General features: G+C 47.2%; 1 long non-coding RNA gene across 1 annotated transcript; it reads left to right on the forward strand.

Moving 5' to 3' along the window:
• Positions 1–5,275: 5,275 nt before the first annotated feature.
• Positions 5,276–14,010, forward strand: LOC146893155 (uncharacterized). Its single transcript, XR_015003426.2, has 3 exons — positions 5,276–5,439; positions 5,538–5,586; positions 13,586–14,010. It is a non-coding gene; the product is annotated as an uncharacterized LOC146893155 (long non-coding RNA).
• Positions 14,011–14,726: the final 716 nt, after the last annotated feature.

Raw genomic sequence — 14,726 nt, forward strand, 5'->3', positions numbered from 1 at the left:
CATGGGTCTACCCCTGCTCCTGGGGTTCATTTTGAGGACAGTCTCTAGTCAGCCAGCAAAAACATTCTGTTTGTTCTTATGCTCCCTCTGCCCCCCTTGGTGATTAGCTGTAGGGCATTGTTTACTCCATCTTGGGTGTGGCAATTTCCCACCTGCCTGGGGGGTATTCCTTGTGCAGCAGCTAGGTACATAAGGATTTCCCCAAGGTTGAATAAACTGCATTCTGCTAATCTCCTTACAAATGACCTAGGTCTCTTGTGTGTTCTTTCAATCTCCAGGCCCTTGCCCGACTCTCATTCAGTACGGTGGTGCGCGAACTGTACCGAGAGGGTAACACAGATGCGGGTGTTACACAGGCTGAGCTTCAAGCTAGTGAAGAGCCAGTGCCTGGCTTTAAGACCATCCAAAAGGGAAACACCAGCTGAGCTCCAGCTCTGAGCACGCAGGTAAATCGGGGGTGCTAGAGTCTGAATGTGAAATGTGCTCCGTGTTGGAACGCTCGGAACCAAGATGGTGGCACTGTCTTCAGAGCCGTGAAACCTTTAGGCAGGGGACCCAGAAAACAAATTCTGGCAGGCCATAAACACCCTCTCACCAGTCATGTCAGGAGGACCACCGCAAGTCTGAGGTGTGAAGACCTCCCGCAGAGCGCCGTGCGAGAATTCATAGCCTCTAAGTAAGTGTCACACTAGGCTCTTCACTGGAGTAGACTAGGGGTTTCCTCCTGCTTCACAGCCTTCCTGTCACTTTCAGCAAGTCTCTAGCTTACAGAAGCCTTCTGCTACTTCACAGACTCTGGGCCAGGCCCCATGCCTGTCAGAGGCAAAATACTGGTGACAGAAGGTGGCTGGGTGGGAAAGTGCCTACCAAGCAGGCATGAGGGGCTGGGTTCGAATCCCCAGAACCCATGTGAAAACTTGGGTGTGGTGGGGAAAGTCTATAATTCCACTGCTGGGGAGGAGGGTAGAGGGGGCTCCTTGGTGCTTGCCGGTCAGCTGGTGTTGCTAAATGGGTGAGCTGTAGGTTCAGTGGAGAGTGATGGAGGAAGGCCTCCAGCATCAATCCTTCGTCTCCACACCAATACACGTGCACTCACCCACCCCCACACAGGTTTACATACAGAAATATGTACACATACATGCGTCACACCGCCTGTACACATATACACACACACACACAAAGGCAAAAAAAAAAACCCACCTTACAGAGAATTGTTTTAATAAGGCCACCTCTACCAGCATGCAGTGCCCACCCTGGTTCACGTTTGTCTCTGATGTGTGTGTACATATGTATTCATTAGGAATCTTTCATTTCATAAATCAGTGATAGAAATTCAAAGCAGATTCATCAACAAAGGAACTTGTTTCTATTTGCCTACTGTGTGTCAGGCAGCTGGAGAGTTTGGAGGTGGTGCTTGCTTCAGGCAAAGCTTTATCCAGCAACTTGTAGCTTCACCAAAGACTCTGTTTCCCTACTTTGCCTTCCAAGGAGGGGTTCCTCCTTCAACTCTGCACAGAGGCCATTCCTCTCTCGCTTCTCTACCCTGCTGGCATCTTCCTGACAGCCTCACTGGCCTGGGGAGGAGGGAGTTTCTCTTTCAGGAGCTCCTTCAGGAAGATTGACTTCCTGTGACCATTTGCCTGCCCCCAGCCAATCTGGGTGGCTGATAGTGAGGTCTGAGGACCAGCAGAAGGTAAGAGTAACATCCCCCCCCCCTCTGCTTCACACACACACCCAGGAGGGCAACACCCTCTCCCAACCAACTACAAAAGTGAGTTCCTCAGAGAACAGGGGAGGGGTAAGGGAATGTGGGAGAAGCAAGCAACAAAGTCAACATCCCCTTATTGTTTCAGCTCCCCCCACCCACCCACAGGAACCCCGAAGTGACTGAAAGCACAAGGTGAGCCAGCTTGGCTGCCTTTGGATTCTAGGTGTACTAAAATTTGTTAAGCCCTGCGACTTCGTAAACTTGTTCAATCTCTCTGTGCCTTGGTGTTCATGTTTGTTGGTGTGGCAAGGGTGTGATCAAGCCAGGAGCAAGGTTTCATTCCAGGTATTCCATCTTCCAGGGCCGGAGGAAGCTGGCAACTAAGCAAAGGCGGTGCCCGATGCCTCCATGCCTAGGCATCGTGAGAGCCTCAATCGTTTCCTATACATGCTCAACTGAGGGTCCCGAGGCCAGGGACGCTGCTACAGGTGCCATGGTGGTCTGCTCTATTTAGGACTGAGCTATCCGAGCCGGTGACTTTTCACGCTTCTCAAACCGTATAAAAATGAAACGTCATTGGCAGTCTATACATAGAAAGTTCCCGTTTCCGAGCTGGCGCAAAGAGGGTGGGTGTGCTGAGACATTTACATAAAGCTGATGGATGTGGAAAGGCTGTGGGGCTTGGGGGAGCGCGTTTGCTTGTTGTTTGAGGGGCTGCTGGGTCCTCCCAGAAGCAGAGCTGGGAAAGACATGAGAATGAGAATAACCGAGATAAACTAGGAAAGGACCACAGCTTTTCCAGAGGAAGGAGGAGGCAGTCGTTCCAAAATAGCAAGGCTCCAGTCTGTAAGAACCACCAGGTTTTCAGAGAAAATACAACAGCACAGTAACGCTGGCCTCCAGGTGGGCTTCGAGGACCAGAGACAGGCGTGTGGGATCCGCCTTTCCTAGCTGCCCCTCGCTGCCCTTTCCCTGAATTGTGGGTATAAGGAGACTGCGGTCTGCGTTCGCTGTGCAGGGATATTTAGACATGCAAATGAGTACGCTTGTTAATGAGCTGAGGGTGATTAGGCTGCAGGGAACTGCCAGGCTGAGCGAACAATAGGTGAAAGGACCAGGTGTCTAAAAAGGCGATCTCCAACCTTCACCTCCAGCCCCCTGCCTCAGTATCTCCAACAGGCAGGGCAGGCTAGGCGGGTGTCTGAATCCACTGGGGGTGGGGTGAGAAACGGCAGCTTCAGAGAAGATCTGGGTCTGGTGAGGGACCTGCCACACAGTCTTTTGATTTCTCCAGCGCCCCAAAGGGCTGTTGGGGAGCTATTGCAGCACATAGCTTCCCCAGAGGTGGTATTGGGCAAACGCCCTGCAACTGGGACAGAAGTGGGACCCTTTGGGGGGCTCAAGTCCGCTCCCCCAACCTTTCTAGGCAGTAATTGGGAACTTCAGGAACTGGAAATCCAGGGGAAGGATCTGTGAGGGAAAGCAGAAGGTAGTGGTTGGTATCTGCTTTTTTGTGTGTTTGTATTTTCAAGACAGGGTTTCTCTATGTAGCCATAGCCATCCTGGAACTCACTCTGTAGACCAGTCTGGCCTCAAACTCATCAGAGATCCTCCTGCCTCTGGCTCTTGAGTACTGGGATTAAAGTCATGTGACACCACCGCCTGGTGGCATCCGTAGTTGTAGGAAGAGAAACACCATATTCCTAGAAAAGGTACAGACTTCTGTTTGTACAGACCTGAATTTATTGAGCCAGATCTATCAGATGCCTTGTGTCCATGAAAGCTAGTTGATGGGGTGCCAACTGCCGTGCCAGCCTTCCCCTTTTGATAAATTATGAGACTTGGCCCATGGCATATTACTTTCTCAGCCACTCCAGGGTTACCTTGCCATGGGAAGCTGGTACAACAGACTCACTACCAGTCTAAACCAGATTGGGAAAGTACTCTCTGAGTTGTGCTGAGGTAGTCAGAAGCAACCCTAGGCTTTTTCCTTTTCCCCTCTTCTCTTCCCCACCGGTTTCCTGGTCTTTGGGATGTCTGGATGAAACACGTGACTTTGGGATAGGGAGGTAGTTCAGACAGTGGAAGAGTCTGCCAAGTGTGAACCAGGGTCCATCTCCAGCTTGGCATAAAGTGGGCATGGTAGTGCACATTAAACAAACGAGGAGAGGCACGGCAGGTTGGTGCTGAAGGAGCTGGTATACAATTATCTCTCGGAAATAAGCTTTATTAGGAGAAAGGGCCCTGAGGCTGTGATCCAGCTTTGCTGGGAGAGCCTTAGAAAGGGACAGAACCTCGCACCAGAGGCAGCATGACCCAGTCTTAAAGGGAAGGAGAGACTGCCCTTTCAAGCCCGGAGGGACACATCATTAAGAGGGATAGCTGAAAGCAAGGGCAAGAAAGATTTAGAGCGGAGAGTCAGGTGGTCGGGGAAAGACCAGAGAGAAATCCCACAGAGGAACATATCTGACTTTTATATCTTTCCAGGAGGTGGCAGAAAGTTTCTCGCTGTGTGATTTAGTCTGAGGCTGATGTGACAAGGAGTATGCGGGAGACGGGTATTGACTCTGACCCTAAATTTGAGGCTGAGGTCTCAGCACGGTATTTTCATTTCTGTTGGGGGTGGGGGAGAGGCAAGGGTGTGGTCTGATTTTTTTTTTTTTAAGCCTTGAGATCCGGCCTCTTAGAATGACTAGCGCCTGAGAGAGGCAGTTCTATGATCTAAGCACGTGCCTGCGCTCCTAGCTCTCAGAAGGCAAAGGATGAAAAAAGATCACGGTTGGGGCTGGCAAGATGGTTTGGTGACTCAGACAGAGCTCTTAATGCTCGTTCAGAGGACCTGGGCTCAGTTCCCAGCACCACACAGTGGCTCACAACTGTCTGGAACTCCAGTTCCAGGGGCTCCTACGTCTTTTCGTGACCTTTGACGGTGCTGCATGCATGATTGCACATAAGTGTACTCAGACATGCGCTCATATAAAAAAAAATTTAAGAGTTGAAGGTATCTTTGGCTACATAGTGAGCTTAAGGCCAGTGTGAGCTACACGAGACTTTGTCACACGTACAACAGCGACAATGATAAAAGTCCCACACCCCCTCACAAAAAAAGTGAGGCATCTTTTTTTGTTTGCATATGTATGGATTCCCATGAAAAGCTTAAAAGTCTTAAAAGAGCATAAATCTGTATCAAGTCCACGCACATCCTCCATGATTTGTGGCTGGATCACTTCAGACTCAGGTCACGGACCTAAGCTTCTATTAAGGGCATCAGACTCCGCACTGTGGCACCTGGCATCATTCAGCCTGCCCATAAATAATGATGCCATGCTAACAAGATTTGGTGCTAATTCAACAGCAGAGGAGTGCGGGTGTGTGCGCAGATCACACACAGAGAGAACGGCATTGAAAAGCAGGAGTAATAATTAGAGTTTAATAAATGGTAATTTGCTCCTTGCCACTATGCGTGTCGGGAGCTGGGGAGTGTGATAAAGGGGTCCCTTCAGGAAGGTGGAAGGCAGCACGTTCGCCATGATGGCTTCATTTTCATCCTCTGATTTCTCAGGATTGAAATTAATTCTCATCTACCTACGGACCCTCTTTTCGGAGAGTAACTCCTGAGGACTGTCAAAAGGCACCATCTGATAAGAGTTATTAGAATCATCAAGCACCGGGACCAAATTTTATCTGGAGTTACAGGATGAAAAGTCCCAGCTCCAGGGAGACAAAGTGAGGTAAAGAGTACAAACAATTATCTGGGTCGTTCAAGGGAGGAATCGCTCTTGCTCGAGTGAGTGTTTGACTCATCGGAATAATTGTTCTCTTCGTTTAGGTCTGGTGGTGAGGCCCCGGGCAGGAGATCTGTCAGCAAAGAATGGAAGGTGAGCATGTGCAGAGACAGGACAGGAAGGCTGCAGAAGCGTCCCCTCCACAGGTGTAGGGTGGCAGGCATAGGCTGGCTAGGCACAAACAGTGGTTGGGGGAATTACCCTTGGAGACCCAAGAGACCAAGCAATGCTAACAAACACAAAAAACTGAGGCCCATGGAGCCAGAGATACAGCATCTGAAGTCTGCTGAGCTCTGGTGAGTGGAGCTGGGAAGATGGAAGAATCAAGCCAAGAAGAACGAAAAGGTGTGTGCACAGGCTTGTGTGTGCACATTTGCATATGTAGTATGGAAATGGCAGCTCCCTCCACCCCGCCCTCTCACCCCCCTTCCTCCCAAGCTCCAGCCCACAACCACCTGCAAGTTCAGCTCCAAGGAGAATCTGATGCTCCTGGCCTCTGTGGGCACCTGCACTACTTCCCACCCACACATAATTAAAAAGATTTTTTTTAAGATAGTTACTTTAGGACTGGGGGTGTAGTTTGACTAGTAGAGTGCTTGCTTAGTAACCATAAAGCTTAGTAACCACAAAGCATTGGGTCCCAGCACTACATAAGCCCCATGTGGTGGTGAATGGTAGAGGCAAGACAATCAGAAGTTCAAGGTTGTCTTTGGCGTTATTAATGGGTGCATTCATTTTTTAGATACAAATTTCTCTTGGAGGATATTATGGATTTCATATGAAATGCCTCCCACAAAGTCTCATGTATTGAAGGCTTGGTACACAGGGCCACCAGCTCCAAGTCCCAGTTCCACTTTCTAAGCTGTGTTTCTTTGAAGGAAATTCCTTCAGTCCTCTAAATCTTCATTTTCTCCTTTTGAATCAAGAACAACATCTTCCTATCGTAAGACTCTCATGACTCTTATACAATATAACTCATACACATGAGCAGGAGCTGTTGCTCAGTGTAGAGTACCTGCCTAGGAGTCACAAGGCCCTGGGTTAGATTCCCAGCACTGCCCAAATCCACAAATCTAGACCCCTGTAGTTTAAGTGTACATCTCCAGTCTCCAGCACTTGTGAACATGCGGCAGAAGGATTACTAGGAGCTCAAGGACAGCCTGGGTTACATAGACCCTGTCTCGAAAAACACCAAAGCTCAGGCAAGGTTGTGGAAGAGGGACCAGAAAGAAGATAAGGACCAGAGGATGGGGCGGAGTGCTGTGAATCCCTGCCTTTGGGATGCATGGCTGCTGTGTGCATGAACTCATAGCAGCCGTGGCCAGCATAAGATTACATCAACATTCCGTTTTGCATGGCAGGCTTGGGGGCAGGGAAGGGACACCTCAAGACTCATGAGCCCCCACACATACCTAGGGGAAAACAGGCAGTTCATGGTTGCTGAGGAAGAGAATCATGCTCAGTGTTAGAGCCACTACTAAGTAAATAACTCTAACCCATGCGTACGTAGGCAACTTTAACTAAACGCAGCAGGCTAGGCATAAACAAGAGATATGAAAGTAGGAAGAGACTTGTGGGAGGGAAAAGGTAACAGGAGATCATGGGGAGCCTGGGGAGATGGCTCAGTGAGTTGGGGTGCTTGCCACCAAGCCTGGCAACCTGTGTTGGATCCTCAGGACCCATGTGATTAGAAAGAGAACCAATGCCTGAAGGTTGTATTCATACCTTCACATGTGTGCCATCACACATACACACACTAAATAACTAAATAAGTAAAAATCTAAGTTCTGGGACTATGTTCAAACTATATTTCATATTTATGAAATTATGAAAGAATAGATAAATTAACAACAGCACCAGCAATGACAATAAGAACAAACCACTGTAGTACAAAGCAGGGGCTCAGATCCACAAACGTTCACTGAGGAATGAATGAGAGAAGCCTGGCTGTCTCCTGCAGATGAATGGCCCAGAGCTAAGAGGCCTTGAGCGCCCGGTACAGGGACAAGACCGTCGCAAACCAGGGTTTGTCAGCGGAGCACAGCCTGCTGCCTTATTTATGCGCCAGGTTTTCATCATTTGCTCTCTACACTTAGGGGATTAATTCCCGGGACATGCAGTCAGTAACACACCAGCCAGCCAGGCAACAGATACAGATAAGAGCAGCCAGGGTTGTAATTCCCGCCCCATTGACAGGCCTTCAACACAAGGAGAAAGAATGGAGCAGCTGAAAGCTTTCTTTCAAAGTCAGTAACAATGTTACAAGAGACTGTGTGTGAAGGACCGGGCGAGGTGGGCAGGAGAGGGTGGGCGGTCAGCCCTGCTCTTTGTGCCAGCAGAGACCACAGGGCCCGACAGACGGCCGGCTAAGCGCCTGCTTAGATTTTAGGAAAATGATCGAAGTTTTTCAGTTTCGAAAACAAGGATAAAAGGGCCTCTATGCCCCCTTTGTGTACAAAGCCTTCTTTAGAACCTTTCAATTTTTAAGGTGAATATGATCAAGGTATATTATATGCACATATGGAAATGAGGCCCATTACTTTGTGCAATTAATATATGCTTAAAAAAAAGGATTCCTTCATTACGGAAATAGCAATTTTATTGATGAATATAATTGCCGAGGAACACCGGAATCTGAAAGGACATGAAACGCTAAAATGAGCCTCAGCCTGATTCACCAACTCACCCCAAACCTTTCCTTCTGCCTCTTTTTGTTCTTATACCCGTAAAAATCTTCCTGTGATCTCTGAATAATTAAATAGGGTAGATTCAGGCAGTGTTGTGGCAAATGGTGACTGCTCCTCTCTTGTTCTCTTTGAGGGCACTCAATGAACCATTATTCCTGTATCATAAAATACAAGAGAATTGTTGTGGATGGTTTGGGGAGATGGCTCAGCTGGTAGAGTATTTGCCAATAAGTACAAGGACCTGGGTTCAAATCCTCAGAGTCCATGTAAAAGCCAGGAACAGTAGCCACTCTTTCAGAGCTCCTGCCAGGAGATGGGTGGCAGAGACAAGAGAAACCCCCCAAACTGAAGGGCCAGCGAGTCAGGAGTACACTGTAGTGAGCAGAGAGACTCTTCCTTAAACAGGGTGGAAGGTGGGGACCAACTCCGGAGGTTGTGCTCTGACCTACATACCCATGCCAATGTGCACACACACAAGCATGTGCACACGTGCACATAATATTTATTTTAAATTAGACACAGAATGAATGTGTAATGCAATTCCACTACTTAGGTATATTCCCAAAAGAACTGAAAACCAGTCTTATTACACCATTATTCTCTCTCTCTCTCTCTCTCTCTCTCTCTCTCTCTCTCTCTCTTTCGAGACAGGATTTCTCTGTACCTTTGGAGCCTTCCCTGGAACTAGCTCTTGTAGACCAGGCTGGCCTCGAACTCACAGAGATCCGCCTGCCTCTGCCTCCTGAGTGCTGGGATTAAAGGCGTGCGCCACCACCGCCCAGCCTGCACCATTATTCTCTACTCTAAATAGATATATACAAATGGATAAATGAATTGTGGTATAGCTATACTGTGGGATATATTTCTGCCATAAAAATGAAGGGTATATTGGTACCTGCTACCACATGTGTGCACCTTGAAGAGATGATACTGAGAGAACCCGGACACAAAGGTTATATGTGGTGTGATTCCTTTTACATGGGATAACCCAGGGTAGGTTAGTTTGTCGGCACAGAATGAAGATTGGCAGTTGCCAGGGCTGGAGAGAAAAGGAAAGTTTCATATTGAATACAGGGTTTCATTTCGGAATCACTGAAGTGTTTTGGAACTAAGTAGGAGTGGCCGTTGTACAACATTGTATCTAGGACACACTCTGGAGTCATTCACTTTAAGACACCCCTTTGGCTAGCGGTATGGCTCAATGGTAAAGACCTTGCAGGATATCCCCAATGCAAAACAAACAACTAACAAACAAAATGTGGTTGTGTTTTGTTTTAAAGACAGGGCCTTACTATGGAGCTCTGACTAGAACTCACTATGTAGACCAGGCCGGCCTCAAACTCACAGATATCCCCCTGCCTCTGCTTCCCAAGTGCTGGGACTAAAGGCATGAACCATGCCTGGATCAAAAAAAATTTAAGGTTAATTTTATGATGTGAATTCTACATTGATATATTATCTTTAAAATTATGTTAATTGGAGCCAGTAATATGGCTTCAAAGGCACCTGCTGCCAAGCCTGATAACCTGAGTTCAAATCTCAGGATTCACATATTGGAAGGAGAGAACCTACTACCCCAGGTTGTCCTTTGACCTCCTTACAAGAATCATGGCACACACACATGAACATAAAATAAGTTTATGTTTAAAAAAGATGTTTAATTGTGTTAATATAGTTATTTCAGTACAATAAAAATGAAAAAAGAAAATTCCAATCCCATAGATGGAGACTCCTCTCTTTTTTTATTGAGTTTTATTGAGAAGACTCCTCTTTTAGCTGATGCTTAGTTCTTCTCATAGGCAATTGGTACAGGAGAATTATCTGTATTCTGTCAATCATATTTTAATAAAACGCTGATTGGCCAGGCAGGCAGTATAGGCGGGAAAGCCAGACAGGAAATAGGGGTGGAGCAAAGAGACTGGGAGTATTCTGGAAGCAGAGCTCCCTCAGCATTCCTGTGCAGACCACTGAAGAGGCAGCATGTAACCTGCCCAGCTGAGAAAGGTACGGAGCCATGTGCTAACATAGATAAGGATAATGGGGTAACATAAGTTATAAGAGTTAACAAGAAGCCTGACCTAATGGGCCAATCAGTTTATAACCTTATGGAGTCCTGTGTGTAATTTCTGTTTGGGATTTGCCGGCTGTTGGGGTACCGGGTGGGACAGAAACCCCAACAAGCTGGCCCTCATGCTACAAATGGCGCCAACGTGTGGACAACTGTATCCACATAAAGCCTGAGACAGCTTGGGAAGTAATTCTAGAACAAAATAACAGCATTATGCATGGTTTCTTGCTAGCAGCAATTTCTCGGGTCTGCTCTGCTTGCTAGAGGCAAGCAAGTGCCCTCATCTAAGAGAGGCTTCCTGACTCAGCTTTAGCTGCAAAACCTTGCAGCTCTTTTAAGAGGTCCTGCCGCGAAGCACTTAAATGGTGTTGATGAAAAGCTGAACGCATGCTTTTCGGGTTTTCAGCAGTAGCAGGAAAAAAGCTGCGCTGTTTTAAAATGCCGGCTTTCTGGGCTGTCCTGTCAGGGCAATCTCTGACTCTTTCAGACAGGCAGTCCTACTAAGTGTGGTCTGTGAGCAGAATGCTCCAGCTTACTTGCTAACAAGGACCTTGAAACGCCATAGAGTTGTGGCAACAAAAATGGCTACAGCCAGTACCTCCGTAGAGGCTGGAAAGTTAAGGATCTAGCCTTCAAAGCCACGACTTTCCGTATTGCTTTGTAAATTAAAGGCTCATGTGGTCAAAAAAGAGAGATATACAGTAAAGAGAGATTCAAAGAGAAAGAAAACCTCTAAATGGTTTACAGTATGTTAAAAATATATGCAGGTTTAAAGTTAAAGTTCTTAAAGTTAAAAGGAAAGAAAGAGAGTAGTTGGGTGTGATGGTACACACCTTTAATCCCAATGCCTGGGAGACAGAGGCATATTGACCTCTGTGACTTCAAGGGGCAGAGGTAGATTGACCTCTGTGACCTCAAGGTGTGGTAGAACACGCCTTTAATCCCAATGCCTGGGAGGCAGAGACAGATCTCTGTGAGTTCAAGGTGTGGTAGCATACGCCTTTAATCCCAGCACTGGGGAGGCAGAGACAGGTGGATCTCTGTGAGTTCAAGGACGGCCTGCTCTACAGAGTTATTCCAGGACAAAGATATATACAGAGAACCTGTCTCAAAAAGCCAAAAGTTAAAAGTAAAATTAAAAGAAATAGAGGTTGAAATAAAGCCGCATAAAGATGGAAAATACACAGAGAATCTTGATACTGTATGCTATTATGCTCTCTTTAAATTGTTTGAATGCTGAGAAAGGAGAAACAGCTGCTAAAAGACTTTTGTTTATAAATGCTGCAGAATTAATCCAAGATAGACATTTTGAAAATACCTTGGCTTCAAAACTGAAGTCAAAAGGTATGTTACTTTGGAGAAGAGATTTTGCTTTTGTTTCCACAGAAAATGAGAGGCTATGGATTCATTCTGAATTAAGAAAAATCCGTTTTGATCAAGGGAGGCCACCTGAAAAATCTCTGACAGGAACAGATGGCCCAGATGTCTAAATTCTACATCCAAAACAGATTCAAGACTGTCGCCTGAGATGATCGAGACTCACAGGATACTCCAGTCAGGACTTGAATTATAACTCTAAGTTTCCTTTAGGTCCCCATAAGATCATCAGCGCCCCCAACCAGCAGGAAGTAGCCTGAAATACTACGCCCACATTCCCAACAAATGGACTATGGGTATTTTTCTTTGTTTAAAAAAAAAAAAGAGGGAAATGGTACAGGAGAATTATCTGTATTCTGTCAATCATATTTTAATAAAACGCTGATTGGCCAGGCAGGCAGTATAGGCGGGAAAGCCAGACAGGAAATAGGGGTGGAGCAAAGAGACTGGGAGTATTCTGGAAGCAGAGCTCCCTCAGCATTCCTGTGCAGACCACTGAAGAGGCAGCATGTAACCTGCCCAGCTGAGAAAGGTACGGAGCCATGTGCTAACATAGATAAGGATAATGGGGTAACATAAGTTATAAGAGTTAACAAGAAGCCTGACCTAATGGGCCAATCAGTTTATAACCTTATGGAGTCCTGTGTGTAATTTCTGTTTGGGATTTGCCGGCTGTTGGGGTACCGGGTGGGACAGAAACCCCAACAAGCTGGCCCTCATGCTACAGGCAATCGTTAGAAAATCTGTATATTTGTTCAGAGAGAATTTAGTCTATGATATGTATGTACATATGTGTTTCTACATATGTTAAGTAGAAGCATAGATGCACAATGTTCTTTCACAGACAATGTTTCTCATGGTTCAGGCAGGTCTTGCACTACTGACCCATCTCCTAAGTATCAGGATGACCAGCATACACCACTATCCCAGTCTATCCCATGCTGGGGCTGGATCCCAGGGCTGTGCATGAGCAATCAGTCTGCCCTGAGCTACAGCCTCCTCTCTGAGAATGTTTTAAAACTACAGTTTTGTGCCCTCACCCAGATCTACTTGATCAGAGTTTTGGGGGCGGGGCCCAGGAATCTGTTCTCCTGAGGCTTACCCAGGACTGTGTATGTGCAAGCAAGTGGTTGGCATGGAATGGGCTGCCCAGTGGCAGGTGGTTTCCCACGTTCCTGAGTTCCCTGGACCTCCTCCTCCTCCTGGTTGGTGTTCAGGGTCTTCTCAAAGCTCCCAGGTCTCGTCAAATACTCCTCTGTCCCCATCTTCCACTCAGGTCACCTCCAACGCCTTCAGTTACCCTTCAGGTAACTCCTATGCCCTGAGTCTCTGACCGCCTTAGCCTGCCAGTCCAGACTCCCACAGGGACGAGCCTAGCCCTTGCCTGGTTGTTTTTAAAGCATTCCTAGAGGTTTTTTTTTTTTTGAACCTTGATTTCAAGAACCTGGTAGAATTCTCACTTTGACCCTTGTTACCTGGTGCTGTGCTCACAAAAAACTGATTGACAACTGGGTGGTGAGGACACACGCCTTTAATTCCAGCACTCAGGAGAGAGAGGCAGGTGGATCTATAAGTTCGAGACCAGCCTGGTCTACAGAGTAAGTTCCAGGACAGGCTCTACAGCTACTGAGAAACCCTGTCTCGAAAAAAAAACAAAAAACAAAAAACAAGCAATGACAACAATCCCCACCAAAAAATCCAAAACACTGATTGACAAGCTTTCTACATCGATATGTCTTAAAATATCTATGTATAAAGCCAGGTATAGTGGTGCATGCTTGTAATCCCAGCATTTAGGAGGCAGAGGAGGATCTTGGGTTCCAGGGTAGCCTGGGCTACACAGCAAGACCCTGCATTTAAAACAAAAATCTAGCTGTTGTTGAGCCTTGTTGTGCACCAGGTACTTAGTTATATTCCCCGAAGAACTGTACTAACCCCATTATTATACCCTGTCTTGCAGGGGGAAGGTAACAAAGCTTAAAGGGATGGAAGAATGGGCCAGTTCATGAACGCAGAAAAACTGATTGGAAAAGTCAGACTCTTCACCACATTGCCACATGATCCAAAACTTGTCACACGTGAGAAGTGAGTGTTAGCAACAGCAAGGACGTGTGCACCTGCTGGCAAGTCCCTGGGAATCTACTTCCTGTCTGAAGATTAGAAAGGACAAAAACCGAGGGAATGGCACGTCCTGGACATTCAGTGCCCACATCAGGACTCCACTGGCCTTTACCTGTAGCAGAACCCTGCTGCCTCCTAATGTGAGGCTCTCTTCGCCTCTCAAGACCTGCTCTTGGGGAGGCTGAGTCAACTGTGTAAGTTTTCTGTCTTGCCCCTTCTCTATTGGGGTACCTACCCACACCATCAGTGCATTTGATTCGGGAATCCCAGGACTTCCTCTTAATGAAGTTGAGGTTTCAGACTTGAGAAGCATCATTTCTGTGCCCCAGATATTTGTGACCCTCTCAGCTCAGAGCTCAGTCCCTGCAGGTTCCCTCCTTCCCTCCTGCCAGGCAACAGGCAGTCTCTGTTCTGGTCACATTCCGAGTCTCAGGGTTATCTCCGGTCACAGTTCTGGACCTGGGGTGACTTCATCCTTTCTCTCCTCAGGGCTTCCATCCCCTCTGCCCTCAATCCACACAGGCATATGATCGGGTCCTGGCCCCAGACACAGGGTGGATATGAAAAGGACATTGTATCTGAGCCCAGAGCTCCAGGGGTCAGATTTCTACCTCCCACAAACACTAATCAGAGTCTGCAGAGTCACATGAGGTCCCATGACCCCTGCCCAGATGGTCTTGTGTCTCCCTGGAGGTTGGACGAAGCTGGGGCACACTGTCTGACTACCAGTTTTAGGCTCCATCTGTTCCCCAGGGGAACGGTCCCTGGGCAAGTTGGGAAGTACATGAATGCATGGATCAAATCTTCTTACCCCAATCATGCATATCATTTCAGAGACTCTTTATCCCCTGTTTATAGTCTCAGACAGTGTCCCCTTCTACTGTGGAGTTGAGCTGGCCTTGCTAGAACCCGCACAATGCACTAAGTGGATTATATATGAGCAGCCTCGTTTCATACGGACAGTCTTGGGAGGTGAGTGC

Source organism: Myodes glareolus, chromosome 9, assembly GCF_982192425.1.
Source record: "Myodes glareolus chromosome 9, mMyoGla1.1, whole genome shotgun sequence".
Lineage (NCBI taxonomy): Eukaryota > Metazoa > Chordata > Mammalia > Rodentia > Cricetidae > Myodes > Myodes glareolus.